The 22,793-nt window shown below is 41.4% G+C and overlaps 1 protein-coding gene and 1 long non-coding RNA gene across 5 annotated transcripts in view; one reads left to right on the top strand and one right to left on the bottom strand.

Annotated features, from left to right (window-relative positions):
- Positions 1-16,068, bottom strand: part of LOC132664378 (uncharacterized) — a 39,976-nt gene extending 23,908 nt beyond the window's left edge. The window contains exon 1 of the long non-coding RNA XR_009603640.3: positions 15,961-16,068. This is a non-coding gene — a long non-coding RNA (uncharacterized LOC132664378). The remainder of the gene's footprint in view (positions 1-15,960) is intronic.
- The window catches only part of AZIN1 (antizyme inhibitor 1), a 31,350-nt gene continuing 24,559 nt past the window's right edge, over positions 16,003-22,793 (top strand). For 3 of the 4 annotated variants that reach the window (XM_060611057.3, XM_060611058.3, XM_060611059.3), the window contains exons 1-2: positions 16,004-16,344; positions 20,715-20,852. The gene's annotated coding sequence lies outside the window, so the exon portion shown is untranslated. Of the gene's footprint in view, positions 16,345-20,714; positions 20,853-22,793 lie in introns of all 4 variants that reach the window. The other variant, XM_060611062.3, reaches the window with a different exon arrangement.

Raw genomic sequence — 22,793 nt, 5'->3', positions numbered from 1 at the left:
AAATGTGCCCAAAGTCATAATTAGCTAGTAAGGGAGGGCCAAGGATAAGATATAAATTCTAGTGACAGGACAGGTTAGAGGCTGGAACTGATTCATGAGAACAATTTCTTTTTTTCAGTAGGATGCATGTGACTGTACGAAACATCAGTCCACTGAGGTACAAAGGGTTACTTACTGAGTATACAGAGATCTCTCCCAGGATCCAAGGATAGAAAACAAAGTATTGGTCGGGCTTCATTCAAATTGGCCAGAGAACTGGGAAACCCTCAGGAATAGGATGGCTCTTCCCTGGATCTCTTGGTCTCTGATTCTGAGCCGGTTCAGCCTTTTCTCCATTTTACCTGCCTTCCTCCATTCAATCATCCTGTGAGACACACACAACAGGACTGCTCATCCTGGACCTATACTGTGACCACTAAGTTCCAGCACCCACCCACAATTGGCATTCCATCCTGAAATTCTCCAAGGATGAAGGAATTAGCCTGGATCAGACAAGTCATTTCTGAGCAAGTGATTGGTTCTTCCTGGGTCAGGTGTGTGCTCACTCCTGGTCCAATCGGCTGTGGGGTTTCCCACCCCCACCACCACCACCACCCATCTCTAGAAGTCACATTATCTCACATTATCTTGTGCAGCTTCCAGAGAGCTGTGGGTGGCAAGGGTGCTAAATTGCCAGGCTGGATGTTATCACAGAGAGAGAGGAACTATTTATAGGTAGAGTGTATTTGGAATGATTTTATGATGTAATTTCAATTATGAAATTTAAGACCCAAATTTCCTGGTCAAAAAAAATCAATTCAATTTAATAAATACTGTGTCGGGCTCTGAAGATCGACACATAGGTCTACAAGATATGTCCACAAATAGCTGTAATATAAAACAGTCTATGTAAGTTTCTTAAAAACTCTCTTACAAAATTACATGGAAGCATAGAAAAGGATTACATTTCCTGGGGGAGTGAGATGGTTTCACTGAGTAAGTGCAACTGAAGATACATCTTTTTTTTTTTTTTTTTTTTCCTGAATGTGTTTCTTTCTTTCTTTAACTTTATTTTTTATTTTTAAAAATTTACATCCAAATTAGTTAGCATATAGTGCAACAATAATTTCAGGAGTATATTCCTCAGGGCCCCTTACCCATTTAGCCCATCCCCCCTCCCACAACCCCTCCAGTAACCCTCAGTTTGTTCTCCATATTTATAAGTCTCTTCTGTTTTGTCCCCCTCCCTGTTTTTATATTATTTTTGTTTCCCTTCCCTTATGTTCATCTGTTTTGTCTCTTAAAGTCCTCATATGAGTGAAGTCATATGATTTTTGTCTTTCTCTGACTAATTTCACTTAGCATAATACCCTCCAGTTCCATCCACATAGTTGCAAATGGCAAGATTTCATTCTTTTTGATTGCTGAGTAATACTCCATTGTGTGTGTATGTATATGTATATTTATATATATACACCACATCTTCTTTATCCATTCATCCATCGATGGACATTTGGGCTCTTTCCATCCTTTGGCTATTGCCGATAGTGCTGCTATAAACATTGGGGTGCATGTGTCCCTTCGAAACAGCACACCTGTATCCCGTGGATAAATGCCTAGTAGTGCAATGCCTGGGTCCTAGGGTAGTTCTATTTTTAGTTTTTTGAGGAACCTCCATACTGTTTTCCAGAGTGGCTGCACCAGCTTGCATTCCCATGGAGATATGTCTTGAAGTATTCATTTAACTTTTATAGAGAGAGATGGGAGGTCAGGAGGACACACATGAAGTAATGGGAAAAGAATGAACAAAAAATGGGAACAAATTACGTGTGACTCTGAGAGGGCAAAAACTAAAGTGTGGCTAAAGAGCAGGGTGCGGGGGAGAGAAAAAGAAGCCAGCATGAACCCACTGGCCTCAGCTATACGCCTGATGTTTTTAGACGTTCCCTTGTTTCATCCTTTCAGCAATCCATGAGATGGCATCTACTGTCACTATTTCACCAAGAGCACAAAGGCTGAAGCCATTCTCTCCGTTGTGCCATGATGAGGATGAGGTGGAGTGGGTGACAGGGCAGATGGAGGGAGGTCTTCCTGCTACATAACAAGTCCACACTTGGTGTGCCTGGCTGGCTCAGTAGGGAGAGCACGTGACTCCTGATCTTGGGGTTGTAAGTTTGAGCCCTTCGTTGGGTGCAGACATTACTTAAAAATCTTTAAAAAAACAAAACAAGTCCATGCTGGGCAGGAAGTCATGCAGGAATTCTGAGCAAAGAAGGGCATGATCAGATCTGAATAATAAAAAAACAATGCTGGTGGTAATGTGAGGATTAGAGTATTCTTTCTCTTTCCTTCATTCATTTCATTAAAAATATATATTGAAAACTTACTGTGGGCCAAGACCTTATACTAGGCCTTAGGAAAAAATGTTATGCATGCCAGACACAGTCCCAATTCTCATGAAGTTTACAGTCTTTCTTTGTGTGTGTGTATATAATACAGTTTTATATATACTCTTCTCCGTTTTATTTTATATACACACGTGTGTACATATATGTGTATATGTATATATACATATACATATATACATACATACGTATACATACATATATATATGTACATGTATACAAGAGTAAACCTTTACATTTTAATTATCTTTTAGCTCACAAAAATAGTAAGATAACATTCTTCTTTTAAAAATTCTCTTAAGGGGCACCTGGGTGGCTCAGTCAGTTAAGCAGCTGACTTTGTCTCAGGTCATGATCTTGCTGCTCTTGGGTCTGGGCCCCGTGTCGGGCTCTGTGTTGACAGCTCAGAGCCTGGAGCCTGCTTCAGATTTTGTGTCTCCCTCTCTCTCTCTCCCCCTGCCCTGCTCATCTCTGTTTCTCTCTCTCTCTCTCTCTCTCTCTCTCAAAAATAGACATTAAAACATTTAAAAAAATAAAAATTCTCTATATATTCTGGATATTAATCCCTTATCAGATATAGTTTGCAAATGTTTTCTCCTATTCCATGAGTTGCCATTTTATTCTGTTAACAGTGTCTCTTAATGCACAAAAGTATTTAATTTTCATAAAGTCAAAGTAGTCTATTTTTTTTCCTTTTTTTCCTGTGCCTTGGTGTCATATCCAAGAAATCATTGCCAAATCCAATGTCAGGAAGATATCCCTCTATTTTTTTGGTGAGAGTTTTATAGTTTAAGGTCTTTGATCCATTTAATTTTTGTAGATGATGTAAAGTAAGGGTCCAACCTCATTCTTTTGCATGTGGATGTACATTTTCCCAGCACCATCATTTGTTGAAAAGACTGTCTTTTCCTCATTGAATGGTCTTGGCACGCTTATAAAAATCATTTGAAAATCATATAATTGAGAGTTTATTTCTGGGCTCTCTGTTTTCTTTCATTGATCTATATGTCTGTCCTACACCAGGATTGCACTGTTTTGATTACTATAGCTTTGTAGTAAGTTTTGAAATCAGGAAGTGTGAGTCATCCAAATGTGTTCTTTTTCAAGGTTGTTTTGGCTATTTAGGGTCCCTTGAGATTCCATATGAATTTTAGGAGTACTATTTTCTACTTCTGCCCCCCAAAAAGCCATCAAGATTTTGATAGCAATTATATTTGAATCTGTAAATTACTTCAGGTAGTATTTACATAGCATTTTGAACTCATGAAATGCCACTAAATTGTACACTTTAAAATGGTTAATTGTAGGTTATGTACATTTCAGGTCCATTTTTTTTTTTTTTTTTTAAGATTGGGCAATTATGTCTGAGGACCCAGTATGCAGGTGGTATGAGGCAGCGGGAAGGGCAAGGAGGGACGTTGGGTTTGAAGAACTCTAATGCAGAAGACTTTAGGGCAGGTGAAGGTCCCTGGAGTTGAGCAGTAAAAATGCTGGGAGGTTGAGGCGCCTGGGTGGCTCAGTCGGTTAAGCGGCCAACTTCGGCTCAGGTCATGATCTTACGGTCCGTGAGTTCGAGCCCCGCGTTGGGCTCTGTGCTGACAGCTCAGAGCCTGGAGCCTGTTTCAGATTCTGTGTCTCCCTCTCTCTGACCCTCCCCCATTCATGCTCTGTCTCTCTCTGTCTCAAAAATAAATAAACGTTAAAAAAAAAATTAAAAAAAAAAATGCTGGGAGGCTAAGGTGTTCCAAAAGTATCTATGAAGATTAGTTCCTCACAAGGAGATTCAAGTCTACGGTTTCAGAAGGATCCATGCGAGGCTGGGAATGGTGTTCATCACTGGGGTGCATTGGAGATAGATGGGATTATAGGAGAATTTTATTATTATAATATCTTTTTAAAGAGAAAGAATAATGAAAATTGTCTTAAAGCTGTAATATAGGAGCTTTAATTTAGGAAAAAGAAGCTAATGAACTAGGTGCTCCCCCTTTTTTTAAATTACCATGGGAATGTCAGGAAGGTGTTAGATGATACAGGCATGGATACGGAGTGGGCGTGCCAGCTGGGTTAATCTCTTATTTATTTTCAGAGCAATGGTCTGGCAATAGTACTGAGGAGCTGGGAAATGGCTAACTCTGCTTCCCGACCCTCAGGTATACGAGGCTTGGTAGAACAAACATCCCTCAACACAAGACTGAGGGAAGGGAAACTGTTTTTGTAAGATAACCAGATTTCAGTTAAGGCAAGCAATGGGAGACAGTCTAGGGATGTGAAGGGCTTGTTCAACATGAAATGGGGATCCAAAGGAAATAGCAGAAGGGCATGAGAAAGAAAGGAGTAGCAGGGGAATGAGTGTAGGAAGGCCCAGGGTGGTGTGGGGTCCAGTGTACAGGGTAAGATGGGTGACTGGAGGCATGTACATTTGAGGCACTTACATAGTATGCAAACAGCGTGGTTCAGTGAGGAATAGCAGCCTTAAGGGCCCAGAGACACCCGTGATGTCAAGTTTAGGAACAGTGGAATAGGCCTCCTGGGATCTGAACAGGATGCTGGACTTTAGCTGGGACACTGGATGGTAGGATCTGGATAGACAATAAAACAACAGTACAAAGTCACAGAAGTAGACAGTAGCATGGATTACTTGGGGGCCCTTGAGCAAACCAGACTAAAGCTGAAGGTCTGGGCTGGGATTACAAGGCTATCTCCTAAGGGTGCGGCTGGGTTCTGATGAGATTTAAAAGCCAGCAGAGGAGTTAAGATATGATTTGTAGGAAGTGTCCACGGACAGATGAAAGGATAAAGAAGATGTGGTGTACATATACAACGGAGTATTACTCGGCAAGCAAAAAGAATGAAATCTTGCCATTTGCAACAACATGGATGAAACTACAGTGTATTATGCTAAGCGAAATTAGTCAGAGAAAGACAAATATCACATGACTTCACTCATATGTGGATTTAAGATACAAAACAGGTGAACATAGGGGAAGGGAATATATAAATAATATATATAATATATAATATAAATATAAAAACAGGGAGGGGGACAAAACATAAGAGACCCTTAAATACAGAGAACAAACAGGGTTGCTGGAGGGGCTGTGGGTGGGGAGATGGGCTAAATGGGTAAGGGGCATTAAGGAGGACACTTGTTGATATGAGCACTGGGTGTTGTACGTAGGGGATGAATCACTGGATTCTACTCCTGAAATCATTATGGCACTATATGCTAACTAACTTGGATGTAAATTCAAAAAAAAAGACATGATTTGTAAGAAACAGGTCCATTACAGGGCTTTGCCAGTGGAGGGACAGATGAAAACACCATTTAAGGAAGATTAGTGTGAGAAAAATCCATGCAAAAAGTGGATAGGGGCCAGAAAGATTGGACTTGCTATCGATTTTTCTACCTAAACATGATGCAGTGTAGGATTGGAAGGACAAGAAATGAGAACAAGTTTCAAAATGAAAACATTGTTTCAAAATGAAAACGAGTAGCGCTCGTTTTATATATGGATGAGGTGATGAAAAGAATTAAAAGCCTTCAAAATTTTGGACCTGGCTGATTGAGAGAAAGAAGGAACAGGATCAGTTTGTGGGGAAGGAGAGGGCATTGATGACTTTGATTTGGGACCTAGATTTGTTTGAATCATACAGGTAAATGAGACTCTCCATCTGACCAAATGGGACAACTATCACATTTTATAGATAAGGAAATCTTGAGTTTGAAAGGACACAGGACATCCTGCCAGAGGCAGTTGGCCATTCATAGCTGTACTTCAGTGACGGAACAAAACTGGTGATACCCATTTTCGAGTCACATGAATAGCCATGTCAAACAATTCTGTAAGAATGGATGAATTATTCAAGAGAGAGGGAATGGAGTGAGGAGAGAAGACAGAGGACATAGGAGGAGATAGCAGAAAACTGAATCAAGAGGTAGAAAAGAGACAGGAAGGTTAATTTGTTTATTTTTCTTTATATTTTGTATTTGCTTTATTATTTTATATTACAAAATTGTAATCACTTTTATATGCATATTTTTAGGTTGTGGAATGAATCATCTGAGTTTCCATTATTTCTTTTTTTTAAATTTTTTTTTTTAACGTTTTTATTTATTTTTGAGACAGAGAGAGAGAGAGCATGAACAGGGGAGGGTCAGCGAGAGGGAGACACAGAATCTGAAACAGGCTCCAGGCTCTGAGCTGTCAGCACAGAGCCCGACGAGGGGCTCGAACTCACGGACCGCGAGATCACGACCTGAGCCGAAGTCGGCCGCTCAACCGACTGAGCCACCCAGGCGCCCCGATGAGTTTCCATTATTTCTTATGGGGAAATTAGCTTTGATATACAAGTGCTTTGGATTACAAGCATGTTTCTGGAATGAGTCACAAACCAAGGTTTTAATGTATATCTTTAGAAATCCTAATAGTTTAACTCAGTCTATGAGATCTTGATAGGCCAGTTTACTAAATTAGCACTCCTAAGTTTCACCTGTTTTCCAAAAATATTTTTATGAACACACTAGTAAAAACTTGCATGAAATTATTTAGAAATTAAGATTACAATTAAGATGTACCCAGGGAAAATAAAAAGGCTATTCTCCCATTTCAAGGCTCTTACTCTATTACAATAAAGCTGATATTTGACTTTTGTTTTTCATGGTTAATTTTACTAATTCTGTGAACTTTGTATGCCTCCATACTTGACCCACATTCTAGCACCTTCTTGCTTTCTTCACCTCCAGACTCAGTATTCTGGATGCTTAGGTTTAAGAGTATGGTCGAACTTTAAATAAGCTAGTTTGGCAGTTTTCCCAAAGTGGCAAAACTGACAGAACATTAAATGGGTTTTCCAAGGGCTTCTCTTCTTAGAACTAGGGCCATCACTATAGAACAGGTTGTCCTATACTGTTCCCTGCAAGTCTGCATTAATCTCTGGGGCTGTCTGATCACCCTGGCTTTGGCCCAATCTGATCTGTCTCCCCCAGATCCGAGCAACCAGAGGGCAGATGAAGCACTGCTGGGAGGCCCTAAGCAATGCCAGCTCATCGTTTTGGAAGAATACTGATTTTGCTTTTCTGACCATTGTTCTCTAACAACTAAAAGGTTTAGTTCATCATTTCACTTGGTATTAGCAACTAAATGTTGGATCCCAGTGCTCCAAAGTCATGTAACTCTGCTGTCAGTGGGTAAGGTGCCTGGGAAACAGGAGGCATGCCACAACACACACCCTCTGCATTAAATCATCTCCCACTCGAGGGCTGCTGCTGGCAGCTGCAAATTTGATTTAGGAGGTCAATATGCTGTTAAGAGCTATTGTTTTTGTGTACAAAGAACAATGGGGCTTTTTTTTTTTTAAGCATTCTTGATGTTGTACTATTATACTGTCCCTCATTTTCTATTCATTCACTTTCTTTGAATAGCAAACACTCCTTTCTTGGTAATTTGGTACACAAATAATATGAAACATCTCAGTTTTTGTTTGACAGTTCATTCCCACTTTCATGACTACAATCTAAAATTTATTTTAAAAATACCATTCTTCCTCTCAAATTAGACACAGGCATTTCCTTCCTCCCTTCCTCCCTTCCTTCCTTCCTTCCTCCCTCCCTTCCTCCCTTCCTTCCTTTCTCCCTTCCTTCCTTCCTTCCTTCCTTCCTTCTTTCCTTCCTTCCTTCTATTGTAGGCTATGGATTTCCCAGGGGGAAGAGAAGGAATCAATAAAATGGCCAATCACAGATAAAACACGTCCTAATTTTAGTATAAGCAAGTAACAAATCACAAAGAAGCAGAACTTTATACAACAATATGCAGACATCATGAAGTTAAAATAATGTTTAAAGTTAAAATAATGTTAAATTCTGCTTTAAAAAAATAGTACATAATGAATAGCAATGAATATGGTTCACCTCTACACTGTGATTAAAGAAGGAAAGTGTCTAAGAGGTCCCTCTGGTCCAACATCCTCCCAGGGCAGAAATCTCCTCTGCATCTCTGAGCAAAACCCAGTGGCAAGACAGATTTCTGCTCCATGAGACATCCCATGACATTGTCAGTTACTACATTGTTAGGAAGTAATTAGAGGTCTCTGTGTAAGGCACCGTGCTGAGTGTTCTGTGAGATTAAAAAAAAAAAATCAAAGTCCTTGCCCTAAAGAAGCTTAATACCTTATTCACTAAGTTCAGACAATAACAACATAAGACAAGCAATTAAAAGGGCCATAGAAAGGCACAAACCAAACCTTGTGGAAGCTCAGGGGGAGGGATGAGATAGCACAGCTAGGCGAGGGAACCCACTGGTCCTGGCTCTCCCATCTGTACTGTCACCATAGTTTCTTTCTCTCTACAGAGCTTGACATATTTTCTAGATGTGTTCAAAGAGACAATATGGCCGAGGGGCTTGAAGCTGGACCTTGGGCTTTAGACATCTTTGGATATGAATCTGGGCCTTCTCTTTTCAGGTGGGTTACCTTCCGCAAGCTGCTTCACCTCACTGTACTCCTGTTTTCTTGTTTGTACACTGGGCACAGTAAGACCCACCTGGCAGGCTTATTGAAAGATAATGTTGTTTTCTAGACCCCTCTCCTTTATGGCTATCTTCCTCCAAGTGGTGTAGTTTTCACTCTCCTGTACTACCTAGAACTTTACAACAAAACTTTATTTACAACTGGTCGTTGTTTACAAACCCCAAGACAGAAAAGCTACATTTGGGGTCTAACCAAAACAGTAAACCAAACTGCTACCTCCCTTCTGACTTGTATGTTTATTAATGCAGCCCCAAATTATTGCATTCAGAGTTTTTGTTTTTGCTTTTAGCAATTCCATGCTTTTGTTGGTTCATGGCAGGCTTGTGGCCGACTACTTCTCTAGGTGCTGCTTAGATAGAGAACAATCGGGCCTCTCCTGTCTTCTACTTGTGCAACTGACTTTTTGAATGAAACGAAGATCTTTTTTTCTCTTGTGTAGGCCTGGATTTTTTGGTTGTAAGTGACAGAAAGCTATTAACTTAGACAAGAAAGACGAATTTGGTATAACTGAAGAGCAAGAAAAATGGGACGACTGGAATGCTGACTCTCCCTTCTTCATGATACGAGTTCGCTTCCTTTTCTCACAAAGATTTCTTCTGGGACCAAGGTTACTGGCAACTACCAGCTCATATGGATAACTTGAGCCATAAAAAAAAAAAAAAAATTTTTTTTAATTATTTCCTTGTCCAGTCCTCACTACTCCAACCAAGGAAAGAATGGTCTGAAAAATCAATAGGTACCAATGATTATTAAGCTGTCCCTGCCCCCCAGTGATGAGAAGCTGTTAACTCTTAGACCAGTTCCTGTGGCTTGGGAGGCCAGGGTTAAGAAGATGGCAGTTACCAGAAGAACTCAGGGTATGAAAGGCAAGAAGTTCTTCCAAAGGAATAAGGAATACTTTTTAAAAAATGTCTACTTATTTATTTTGAGGGGGGAGAGGTAGAGAGAGAGAAGGAGAGAGAGGATCCCAAGAAGGTTCCAAGTTATCAGCACAGAGCCAGATGCTGGGCTTGAACTCACAAACTGTGAAATCAAGACCTGAGTTGAAATCAAGAGTCAGACGCTTAACTGTCTGAGCTACCCAGGCGCCCCGGAATACATTTTGTAAAAGAAATAGAGGTGGCTTAGAATTAAGTGACTTAGTCAAGCACAGCCAAGACTAAATGAAGGTTCTAAAACTATTGTTATACAATAGATGATTGAATGGCACAAAAAGACTAATTATTTTTGTGAAAGTAAGTCATTTCTACTCTCCCTATTTTGGTAAAGAACTGAAGTTTTATTTCTTGTATGGACTTTTCTCCTTCTAGTTAAAATTAGATAAGACAAATTCAGAATGATATAAAAGTTTATAAGGGAACTTGCAAAACTTCAAATGACAAAAGTAATTTAAAAATTCTTGTTAAATACAACGTAGCTTGCAGTTACTAACAATCATGTAAGTGCTCACGTGACAGCACCTTGGCTAGGTTATTTATTAAAGAAAATAAAGTAAACCATAATTCAAACTGGACAAGAATAGATTTCAGAGCTCCTACTTTCTATGCCCATAACCAAAAAGTTTAGGAATATCTGCCAGCCAGCTGTTTTGAGACAGAGAGATACAAGCCTATATTGCTATACATTACCTAACAAATAAAACACTTGTTATCAGATAATGCCTGGCAGCAAAGTGACAATGAAATGAACTTTCCAAGGATTTCTTCACTTCCAAGGATTAGATGAAGATATGAGAGAGCAAACTCATGGTTCATGTCCATCAATTATTCTAGTCATGTATGTTACACTTAATTGGTAAAACTGGGTTATTGCTTTGGCTGATTACATAGGTATCTGTAGCAGTCCTCTTAAATTAAGTGAGTAATCTGTTACTACTTTCATTTGTAGTAAAAGACATCACTGTATTGCTTATGACCTGCTTATCACAGACACTAAGTCACTTGGGAGAGGCAAAATGCTGACCCATATCTAATGACATACATGGCCAATGAAAATAGGAAAAAAAAGTCTCCCTTACACCAGGGTTTGAATCTGGGCTCTATCACTCTTTGCTTGCCAGGCACACCATTCTATAGGTTAAATTATTCTGTGGACAAAGATGGGTGACAGACATGAGCAACTTCAAGTCAGTGCAGGGATGCAGGGCACTTGGATTGGAATGCCCCAGAAACCTACCAACCTGGTACCTAAATTCTGTGAGAAAAAATATTAAACATGACAATAAAAAAAATGCCTTTTCAAAGTAAGTGACTTCTCAGGAGAAAATCAACCTGGGTAAAGGAATTACAGCTCTATAGGATTTTTTAACAACAGATATTTAGCAAATAAAGGACAGCGCCTTATATTTATTCCATCCAAGGAGAGAATGGTATATAATCTGAACTCTGTACTCTGCGAAGTAATTTGGAAACACTTTTAGCCATTTTTACCAGTACATAAAAGCCAGAGCACCAGGTCCTTGAAAAGCAAGTTAGCTTTTTAGAAGATTATCAGTGCACCAAAAGATGTGGTAGACAACTGAAATAGCATCATGTTTTAAAATGTGAATGTTTGGGGCGCCTGGGTGGCCCAGTCGGTTAAGCGTCCGACTTCAGCCAGGTCACGATCTCGTGGTCCGTGAGTTCGAGCCCCGCGTCAGGCTCTGGGCTGATGGCTCGGAGCCTGGAGCCTGTTTCCGATTCTGTGTCTCCCTCTCTCTCTGCCCCTCCCCCGTTCATGCTCTGTCTCTCTCTGTCCCAAAAATAAATAAAAAACGTTGAAAAAAAAATTAAAAAAAAAAATGTGAATGTTTTAGGGGCGCCTGGCTGGTTCAGTCAGAAGAGTGCATGACTCTTGATCTTGGGGTCATGAATTCAAGCCCCATGTTTGGGGGTAGAGATTACACTCAGCAGGCTCCACATTCAGTATGGAGCCTGATGTGGGCCCATCTCACGGCCACAAGATCATGACTTGAGCTGAAATCAAGTGGATGCTTAACCAACTGAGCCACCCAGATGCCCCTACTTTTGTGAGAAAGGGAAAGGTTTTAACTATTCAAAACCTATATATTTTGTCTATGTGAAAACTTGAACTGTGGAAGTATGGTGAAAAATTATTAACCTGTCATGTTTCTTTTCCTGTTTATCAGTTTGAAAATGTTATTTTTACAGAGTACTCTTTCACATGCTCGAATTTCAGAGAGTATTACCGTTTCCTGCAAAACTTCACATTAAAACTTTAAAAGTCTCAAAAAAAAAATACCCAAAACAAAACCTATATATTTTGGTTTTCTATATAATAAGGAGTACTCTAAGAATGTACCTTAGCAATAAAAATACTTATGAAGTAGTTTGGGGCATCTGGGTGGCTCAGTTGATTGAGCCTCCAACTTCAGCTCAGGTCATGATCTCACAGCTCGTGAGTTCAAGCCCTGCATTGGGCTCTGTGCTGATGGCTCGGAGCCTGGAGCCTGCTTCGGATTCTGTGTCTCCCTTTTCCTCTGCCCCTAACCCGCTCAGAGTCTGTCTCTGTCTCTCTCAAAAATAAATAAGCATTAAAAAAAAAATACTTATGAAGCTCCCTTTAAACATTCCCATTAAACTGGTATTTTTACCTTCGATTACAATGGTACTCTCTACATTTGTCACATTGATCTATGTGATGACAAGATATTTTTATTATAGGCTGGCGGTTTTAGGTATACCTATTGTTTTTGAGTGATTGTCTATTGGCACAAAAGCAAATGAGGTTGAATCAATAGACCAGGATGATCTAAGTGTGAATGGTACTGTATCATTTTGTCTTAGGGCTCTCCGTTTAATAATAATACTTTCCCTGGCATTACCTGTATTTTTGTATATGAGTAACCTGACTTGGCAAAAAAACCCAAAACCTCAAGCCCCAAACACAATTAAATATGCTGTTCTCATTAGGAAGCTATCCTTCTGTTAAGGTTACACACTATGTTGGCTAGTCCATTGCAGTACAGTTTTTAAGGTTCTATTGTATTCATCAAAGACAAAAAAATACAATGATGCTAGCTAGCTGCATTATTCTTTAATTCTGAATACACAAACACTAATCGTGAGGGCACATAGTTTGAATAATAGGTTGTTGAATCACTTTATGGTATAAATGATGTTGAATTAGGCTCAGGTCCAGTACTTTCCATGTGAAAGAGTGGTTAACATTCAGTGACTTCACTTCAGCTGCTCCTCACTCAAATTTCACTTCTGTACCTCCCACTCCACTGAAATTACTCAGTTAAAGGTCACAGATAACTTCTTTTCAGGCCTTTATCATTCTTCTCAATGGATCACTACAATACCTTTCCCAGTGTTCTCTCTGCCATACACTCATAGCCCATCTTCTTTCCATCCCCACATTCTTTTTCTGAAATCCAAACCACTTCTGTGATTGAAAAATTTGGGAGACAAAAATCCAAACTTAACATGAGACCAGAGTTTACCAATGATTTGCCATTTGCCAGAATCAGAACCCTTCCCATCCTGTTTGAGTGATGGGACATCTGCATCATTTGTTCCATCTTGGATCACCCTCCTTCTCACATGGCTTGACATTGTACTATTGTGATTCTCCTTCTACTTCTCTGGCTGGTCCTCTTGGTTTTCTCTGCCAGTCTCTCTTCGCTCTGGCATTTCTTGAAGTCCTGTGCTTATATCCCTTTTCCTGTAGACCTCAACATTTCCTTAATAATCACGTCTGCTCTCAAATTCATAGCCAAAAGGGCTGTAGATCTCTGTATTTATGGGAGCCTTTTGACCATTTTACATGGACATTATTACATCAACAGCTTAAACTATGCTCAAAGCTGGCTCATATTCTTCCCTCCCAACTGGGACCTTCTATTTCTACCTGTGTTCCTGATTCTAGAATTCTCCCTGTTGATTAGCTTAATATCCCCAAATCATTTGACACCTTCTTACCTCCCTTGACATTCAAGATTACCTTCTGCTTTTGCTATGCCTTTTCCTTCCCATCCATTCTTTTATTTATGTTTATTTGAGAGAGTGCGTGCACATGAGCAGGGGGTAGGGGCAGAGAGAGGGAATCCAGAGCTGGCTCCGCTGGTCAGCTATCAGTGAGGAGCCCCATGTGGGGCTCAATCTCATGAACCACGAGAACATGACCTGAGCGGAAATCAAGAGTCAGACACTTAACCTACTGAGCCACCCTGGGACCCCTCCCTCCCATTCCTTCTGAATCCCTTAGTATTCTTAACTGTTTGGGGTCTCCTTTACTGTTTCTTCCAAACTGTCTACCTTTTTCCAATCCCATGATGCCAGAATAATCTTTTAAAAACATCTTTGAATATATCATGTCCCTGCTTAAATGGTTCCAGAATAAAGTCCAAGCTCTGATCACTTCTTGATCGGACCCTACCTTTTCAATCTCACATGCAACCATGTCTCTATGTTGGAGCCAGAAAGCCCACTCACAGTTTTCTAGACTGGCCCATTTCTGTGCCTCCTCTCACTTGTTTCCCTTGCCTAGAATATCTGCTCTCAAAATTTATCACTACCTTTCCCCAGCAGCCTTTCTTTCATTTAGCTGTAATCATTTCCTCCCTCCACTAGGTTCCATGCAGCATGTTACCTATTTATCTATCAACAATTTAGTTATTTTGTGTAATTGTTTTATTTCCCCTGCCAGATTGTTAGCAAGATTTCAAGTAGTGTATTCATCTCTAGCCTCCTCCTTCCACCAGGGGGTCTAGTAAAATGCTGTGTTTATAAATGTTCTGAATCAAAAAGAATTTTTAAGGCATGAAAGAGGAAGCCAAGATATATTAGAATGAAATATGGAAAAATGAAATTAGGAAGAGTCCAGACTCCCGATTTTTACCAAATACTTTCCTCCCAAACCCCACATTTCAGCGTTGCTACCGTTTGTTACCTTTCCATCCAGGAAAGCTCTTTCTCTTCTTTCCTAATTTATGATTTATTAATCAACCACAATGCTGCTCACAAAATAGAGGGTGCGGAAGAATGAAAGAAAAAAAAGTCAAGGTCTTAATTTCATAGATGTTAACTTGAAAGCGATGTGTAAAAACCTATTTCATTTGTGACACTGTGAGTTGGAGTTAGCACAAGACTCACGATTTCTGATCACTAGTATGAAGACATTTTTAAAAGATGAGAATAAATTAAAAGCTATGTGGGTCGTACTAGGTTCCCCAGTTAAAAAAAAAAAAGTTTGTTATGCAGTAGTAAAATTTAAATGACTGCGAAAATGAGACGTGTGGGATTAAAGTAATATGCATTTGTAACATCAGTAATCCCCTCTCCAACACGGGTCCTTGATTAATAAGGACTGGGTGTGACTGCCTTCAAATGAGGACAGAGAGTCTACACTGCTTAAAGAAAAATTCCTACTGCACCATATTGTAACATACACGAGGGACATTTTCGCGGGGTCACGAGGCTCTGTAACCTCACCAGCGCTGGAGTCAGGAACCCATCCTGGTCATTAGGAACTCTTTTCCAGAAATGACCGGGGTATCCCTCGAGTGCCGGAGCTTCACCTTGGGAGGACAGTCCCCAGGCGTAGCCTATGGAACCCTCAAAACGCGGAGCGCACTCGAAGTGGGAGCTCCGGCGAAGGCCCTCACAGGCCTCCCCTACAGCCTCTGCAGGCAGCAGAAGCATGCCGCCGCCCCTGACCCAGCACAACTCAGCGTCGCGGCCACCAGAGACCCGGGTCCAGCTCCCAATGAGCGGGGGCCAGCGACGGGCGTGAGCACAGACACCTGAGGGGGTGGAGAAGCGGGGCCACGCCGCGCTGCGGACGAGCCGCGTTTTTTCTCCTTCACCCGCCCACGTTCGCGCTTCAGAAGCTTCGTGGCGCAGGAGCTGCAGCCGGAGCGAGGGCAGGAAGCCACCAGGCGGTCGGCACCTGCACTCGGGGTCGCCCGCCCCGCCCCCTTTCGCCCCCTCCGCGTCTCACGCCTGTCTCTTCCGCTGCCTCCCTCCGCCGCGGGCCGCAGCCCGACTCCGCCCCACTCGCGCGGCAGCCCGGATGGCTGTGACGTCACAAGACCACGCCCACTTACTATAAATACTGGCGTCTCCGACACCGCCTTCCCACACTCTCTGGCTCTTCGCTTGGCTGCAGTGTTTCTTTTTTTCCGCCTTCTTTGCCTCTTCTCATCCTTTCTCGTTCCTCCGCTCTGCAGTGTGACGAGGCCGAATCCTCTCCCCACCCAGTCCTCGCCATTCTTCTTTTACCTGCGCTGTTGTTCTATTTCTCCCCTTCGGCCGCCGCCGCCACTGCTGCACAGCTGGTGTCGGTGCCGCGCTTTTCCCCCCACGTCGTCCCCGCAGCCTATGGCCCAGGCCGCCTTGGGTATTTCTGCTCAAGGTAACCACATCCCTCTTTAAAAATTCCGCCGAAAAAGAGAAGACGCTTTACCCGACTCTTTGGGCCGTTATCTCACGTGAGTAGTGACCCGAGGGGCGTGGGGGCGCGGGGCCGGCCTCGGGGAGCTGCCGGGTGCCTCCAGACTGGGCCCCGCCACTCGGCCGGCGGCCCCGCAGTGCCCCGCGGCCGGCTGCCTCGAATATGGCGGACGGCGGTGTGTGTGGCGGCGGTCGGTGTCTCCGCGGCGGCGGCGCGGCGGGCTGGGGTGGCGGGCGCGCCTCGGGGCCCTCAGGCGGCCGCCTGCCGCTCGGCGGAGCAGGGGGCCACCGCGGTTAAGGTGAGGGGGCGTGTGCGTGTGGGGGCGCTCGCGGGGGTCTCCGCCGGGGTTCGGCGTCGTTTCCCGGCGGCGTGCGGCCCCCACCCCTCTCCCGTGGTGCATTGCTGTTTCCGGGGAGGGGGCCGGGCCGCAGCCCTGAGGGGCCTTGGTCTGGCAGCCCCGGCCCGGAGGCGCGTTGCGACTTCGCCTCCGGGATCCCCGCGGGCGGCGCGAAGGGCTGCAACGGCCGGGGCCTTAGGTTATGAATGGAGCGGGGCGGGCCCGGCGGCGGCCTCCTGTGACAGCTGCCGGAGGAGGACGGGTTCTTGGGGGTGCGGGGAGTGCGGCCCCCCTCTGGTGGAGGAAAGTTGACGCCACTCGGGGCCCGGAGGCAGGGAAGCCCCGGTGTCAGGTAGCTAGCGAGAGGCCCTTGGCCCCTTCTGGAAGCCTCGGGGCTGCTGCTCCGCCCCCTGCGGCTCTCCTGATTGGGCCAAGTTGCCTTCACTCACCCCAGTCACCTCCTGGAGCCTGAGGATTAGTCACCATGGCTTCGTTTTCCCGTCCGCGCCACGATTCCTGGGCAGTGAGAGGGAGAATGGTAGGCTTGGGTGGCTTATCAAGTACTATTTTGACTGCCAACAGGAATGATGGTGACGTGTTTTAATTCTTGCCCAAAATACATTCTGAGCGTTTGTTTTTTGGGCTACCCTGCTGGTTGGGAAACCTGAGGTCGGGTACACAATTTACAGCCCCATTGATGTTCAGACTTAACTGGATTTTGTGGTGGTGCCTTGGACCCGTTAAGGTGTTGACTGTCTTCGTGTTTCCACCTTTAAGCCCCACAGCTTGGGTGCAAACCTGAGGACCCTTAAGGAAGAGAGAAGTGCTGTGTGATCTGGCAGAAATAGGGCTAAGGATTGTCGGGCAAGGCCCTAATCTTTAATTTTTTGCAAATGTGAGAGTGCAGATGCTGGTCAAGAAGACAAAGAAGCCCTGAGGGGTTTACATTTAGTAGAAAGGTAGGCTTCTAATGATTACAGGTGATAGAATATCAGTGCCTTCTCCTGCCACTCACGTTTAACTTAGTAAATTTTCAAACATAGAAGGCGAAAGAATTACATCTTCTCCTAGATTTAACGTTTTGCTTTCTTTGCTATCCTACTATCCATTCATCAATTCATGTCGGTTTTTTCCCATGTGTTTCAAAGTCGGAGACATCAGAACACTTAACGCCTCCAACTTCAGTTCATGAGCATATATCATAGCCTAATACTGGTTATTTCTTAAAAAAAAAATATTTGGATAAAATCCACATAACCTTAAAATGCACAGATCTTTAAGTATATCATTTGATGAGTTTTGACGAAAAATAGAGTTGTGTAATCCAGACCTATGAAGATGTAGAGCATTTGCCTTACCTCAGAAGTTCTCTTTTGCCCCTTCAAATGACAATCCCCCACTCTTCAGAGGCAACCAGGATTCTGATTTTTTGTTTTAAACCACAGATTAGCTTTTTCTAAAATGGAATTATACTGTTTGCTTTCTTTTCTTTGAAAAACTTCTTTAATTCATGTTTTTGATAGTCATCGGAAGTGCATATATCAATAGATTGTTACTTTTATTTCTTAGTGGTAGCCGATTATGTGAATACTTTGATTTTGTAAAATAGACTATTTTGGAATAATTTTAGATTTACAGAAAAGTTGCAAAGATCGTATAGAGCTGCATACTTCTCACCCAGTTCACATTATTAGCATCTTACTGTGGTACGTTTGTCAAAACTAAGAAACTGACTTTGATTCATTACTATTAACTAAACTCTAGGCTTTATTTGAATTCCATCAGTTTTTAATGTCCTTTTTCTGTTACGGGATAATTCAGGGTACCATGTTACATTAGTTGTCATATCTTCCCCAGTTCTCTCTGATCTGTGACAGTTTCTTAACCTTGTTTTTCATGTCATTGATAGCATAGAGAAGTAGTGGCCAGATACCCAGTAGAATGTCGCCCAGTTTGGCTTTGTCTGCTACTTTTCTCATCATTAGACTGGAGTTTGGGGTTTTTGGAGAGGGTACTACATAGCGATTTTAAAAGTCATTGGTAAATGCAATGTATTTTGTTCAGAGAAATACTGATAATTTGGGGGTACTAGGCTTTGGGATAGTACTGTAAAAGTGATGGGAGGCTTGGTTTTTTTTGTGGTAGTGACCTCCTGCTGACTTCGGTCAGGACTAGTTCTCTCCGTGCTGTTCACCTAGATGTAAGGAGAGACATTGTCTTCAGTTAAGGAACTTGATTGCAGTGTTCATGAACCAAAGGATTTACACAGACCATTCTAAATGAGAATAACATCTTTTCCTGTACCTCCTTTTCTCCACATTTTCATCTAACTCCTTTATGGTTTATCCTAACTGTACAAATATTTATCCTGTATGTAAATAGCTCTTTTACCCTATATGCCCCTTTTATTTTACCAAAATGTGCTTTTCATATTTTAGGGTTTTCATTTCCTACTAGTTTCTTTTGTTGTTGCTAGATGGAAATATTTTCGAGATGATGAAGATTTTTGAATGTCTGAAGTTTACTATCCTTAATATTTTACATCACTGCTTTTGAGGTTGCATTAAGCAAAACAGTTGTGTGAATGTGGATACATGGGGGGGGGGCGGGCAGATGAGAGTGTCTCACCCAGGATAATTATCCTATTCCTTATAAACTCTGTCTTTGCAGCATGAGTCAACTTTTAATTTATTTTTAAAATTATCTTGGTGTGGGAAGACTCAAAATCTTTGTTTTTGAGTACATTATTTGGAATCTAATGTAAGGTTATAATCACCGTTGCATGTTGGTAAGGGTTCTTGACTCATCAAGAATATGTGAGCATATTTTTTTAGTAAATTAAAAGAACCACAAGGATGCTTCTGTTCTGGTGGAGATGAGAGATGCTTTATTTTTTTTTTTTAATTTTTTTTTAACGTTTTATTTTATTTTTGAGACAGAGAGAGACAGAGCATGAATGGGGGAGGGGCAGAGAGAGAGGGAGACACAGAATCGGAAGCAGGCTCCAGGCTCTGAGCCATCAGCCCAGAGCCCGACGCGGGGCTCGAACTCACGGACCGCGAGATCGTGACCTGAGCTGAAGTCGGAAGCTTAACCGACTGAGCCACCCAGGCGCCCCGAGATGCTTTATTTTTAATTTAAAATTTTTTTGAGATGCTTTAGATATACCTAGAGTATTTGTCAAATTTCTCTGATTCTTAACCTTATAATCTCTAGTTAGATCATTTTTCTGGTTTCCTTATCACCCTTTCTAACAAATGCTGTTCGGTTATATTACTTTAAAGTAGCAACCACTGAATAATGATTTCTAAGTATAGGTGTAGCGGTTTAGTTAAGAGGTGAGAAGTCCATCCAATCAAACCATAATAGGTAATAACCATTTCTAAAACTTAGCGTTTTGTAACATGCTAAGCACTTTAACATTTGTATGTTGTTCTAGCGATAGTAAAAAGACGCGAGGTAGGTTAGGTATGAGGAAGAGAAGTATAAACTTCCAAGTGACTTGCCTTAATGTATAAGGCAATTCTCAAATGTTAATTTCACATTCATAATGCATTAAGTCCTCGATCTTCTTTTTGGTATGTAGTAAGATTTTATGCTTTAAGCAAAGAAGAACTTGCAATTTGGAGAGTAAAAGAAATGTTCTGGGTAGTTGCAGATTACAAATCATACTAGAACATTATACACATCAGGTTGACCAGGGTACTTGGGGAATTTTGCAGTTTTGGTCCACTGAGAAATTTGGGTTTTGGAGGATAAATAAAAGCAAAAATGAAATTAGATGAAGGCTGGAAACTGAGTAGGTGGATAAAGCAACTTGGTAAGATGATACCAGTTCTGTGAACTTTGCACTATAAGAGCTTGGAAATTTTTACTACATAAAAAAGTACTTGGTAATATGGTAAATCCTTTGAAAACATTATTTGTGTAATGTGATTAATGAAACACTTTTAAAACTAAAACATACTCCCATAGTTAATCTATAAATTAATTTAACTTGCTTGAAAAGCACAGTATAACGTATTTTTTAATTCATGACTATTTACTACTACTTTTATTTCCTTCTTTAGGGCGAACTTTCTGACCGAGTATACAACTACCCAGAGGGCCTAGGAGAAGTGCTGTATAGAGAGCAGTTCGACTTCAACGCTGAGCCACCTTGGGAACCTAGCTGATGATAGGGGGGTTCCATCTCCTAACTTGTCCATGTAAGTATTTTCACATCTGTACTGGGGGTCTTGTAAAATTGAAGTAAAGGAGAGTTCTTGTTGCTCACTTTTTTTCTGAATTTGAAATTGTATTTACCTCTTAAAATGCAGTGATCTTTAATGTGCTTTTTAAAAGTTCTAAAATAGGGGCACCTGGGTGGCTCAGTCTGTTGGTTGAGTTCAACTCTTGATTTCAATTCAGATCATGATTCCAGGGTTGTGAGATCAAGCCCTGTGTCAGGCTCTGAGCTGAGCATGGAGCCTGCTTGAAATACTCTTTCTTCCTCCCTCCCTCCCTCTCTCTCTCCCCTATGTGTGCTCGCTCTCTTCTTGTGCACACGCGCTCTCTCTCTAAAAGTAAAAAAATAAAGGCTTGACAGTTAAGGGTTTACTGATTCAGTTTTATATGCATTGTTTACCAATCACTGAATCACTTAAAATTTATTTTGAATATATAACAAGTATTACTCTACTTAAGTACATACTGTAGACCAAGTTTTAGGAAATCTTACTAATCCAGGTTTTAATATAAGTTGTTGGAGAGTTTTGGGTGGGTTTTTTTTTTCTTTTTTTTTTTTTTTTTTTGTAATTTAATGTGTAGGCAGTGGCTTATTCCATCATTCAACCATTTGGTAAATTTTCAAGTATTTGGGCTTAATCAGAAAAAAAAGACATTTTTAAATAGAGTAAAAGATTCTGTTCATCATTCTACTCATTGAAGCTATACCTCACAGCATGGTGTAGGAGAGGTGAATATTAGTTCTTGTATAGTTATGAGCATTTTGCCAGGTATAAAGTGACTACTAGAGTTTGTAATTGCTTTATAAGATGACTTTATGTAATACTCAGCTGGTGAGGAAAAATTGGTTGTTTTCAGAGGACTTACTGAGGGATGATATATGTACGTCTCCTAGCTTGCTATTTTCTGAACAGATTTTCTTGGATAATTTTTGCCAGTACTTGATTTTCTATGTATGGATTTGACTTTTGAATTGAACGTCTGTGCAAAATACAGTTCCACAGTAAACTGATGTTTAAATTTGAATTTGCTGCTGGATTTGTATAGTTTATTTTAGGTTTCTTGCAATTGAAATTTGGGTTTTGAGGTTTCGGGTTTCGGGTTTTGTTTTTTGTTTTTTTTTTTTTAACATTTATTTATTTTTGAAAGAGCACTCGTGCAAGTAGGGGAGGGGCAGAGAGAGGAAGACCGAGGACCTGAAGCAGGCTCCATTGGGGCTCAAACTCCCCAATGTGACCCAGAGCTGAAATCAAGAGTCCGACACTTAACCGACTGAGCCACCCAGGTGCCCCAAAGTTTGCATGTTTCTGAGTTGTGCAGACACTTGGAATAACAATTGACATTTTCAGGGAAGCATAGGTTATCAGTTTAGTGTTCCTGTAGTCTGATTTTGTTAAAAAGATCATATCGAATAAAAATGTTTTCTCTAATTAAAATGTGTTTTCAACACATTTGTAAAGCTAAAGAGTGGGGGAATAAGTTTAATAAAATTCCTTGAAAGTTCTGTTGACTTAGAAACCTGACTAGAGGGTTTCTCCTACTGGCTTTCTCTTAGTTGTGTGAGTTTGAGCAAATTACTTTTTTTTTTTTTTTTTTATGTTTTTATTTATTTTTGAGACAGACAGAGCATGAGCAGGGGAGAGGCAGAGAGAGAGGGAAACACAGAATCTGAAGCAGGCTCAGGCTCTGAGCTGTCAGCACAGAGCCCAACACGGGGCTCGAACCCACGGACTGTGAGATCATGACCTGAGCTGAAGTTGGATGCTTAACCGACTGAGCCATCCAGGCACCCCTAAATTACTTATTTTTAAAATCTAGCTGTAACTAGATTTCAGCTGTAACTGGAACAGTTCCTTTAGCCCTAAACTGATACAATGATTTTTTTTTTTTTTTTTTTTGAGTGTATTAACCACCCCTTGTTA

This window comes from Panthera onca, chromosome F2 (genome assembly GCF_046562875.1).
Source record: "Panthera onca isolate mPanOnc1 chromosome F2, mPanOnc1 haplotype 2, whole genome shotgun sequence".
Classification (NCBI taxonomy): Eukaryota; Metazoa; Chordata; class Mammalia; order Carnivora; family Felidae; genus Panthera; species Panthera onca.
The sequence above is the reverse complement of the archived record's forward strand: the minus strand, read 5'-3'. Positions and strand labels throughout refer to the sequence as shown.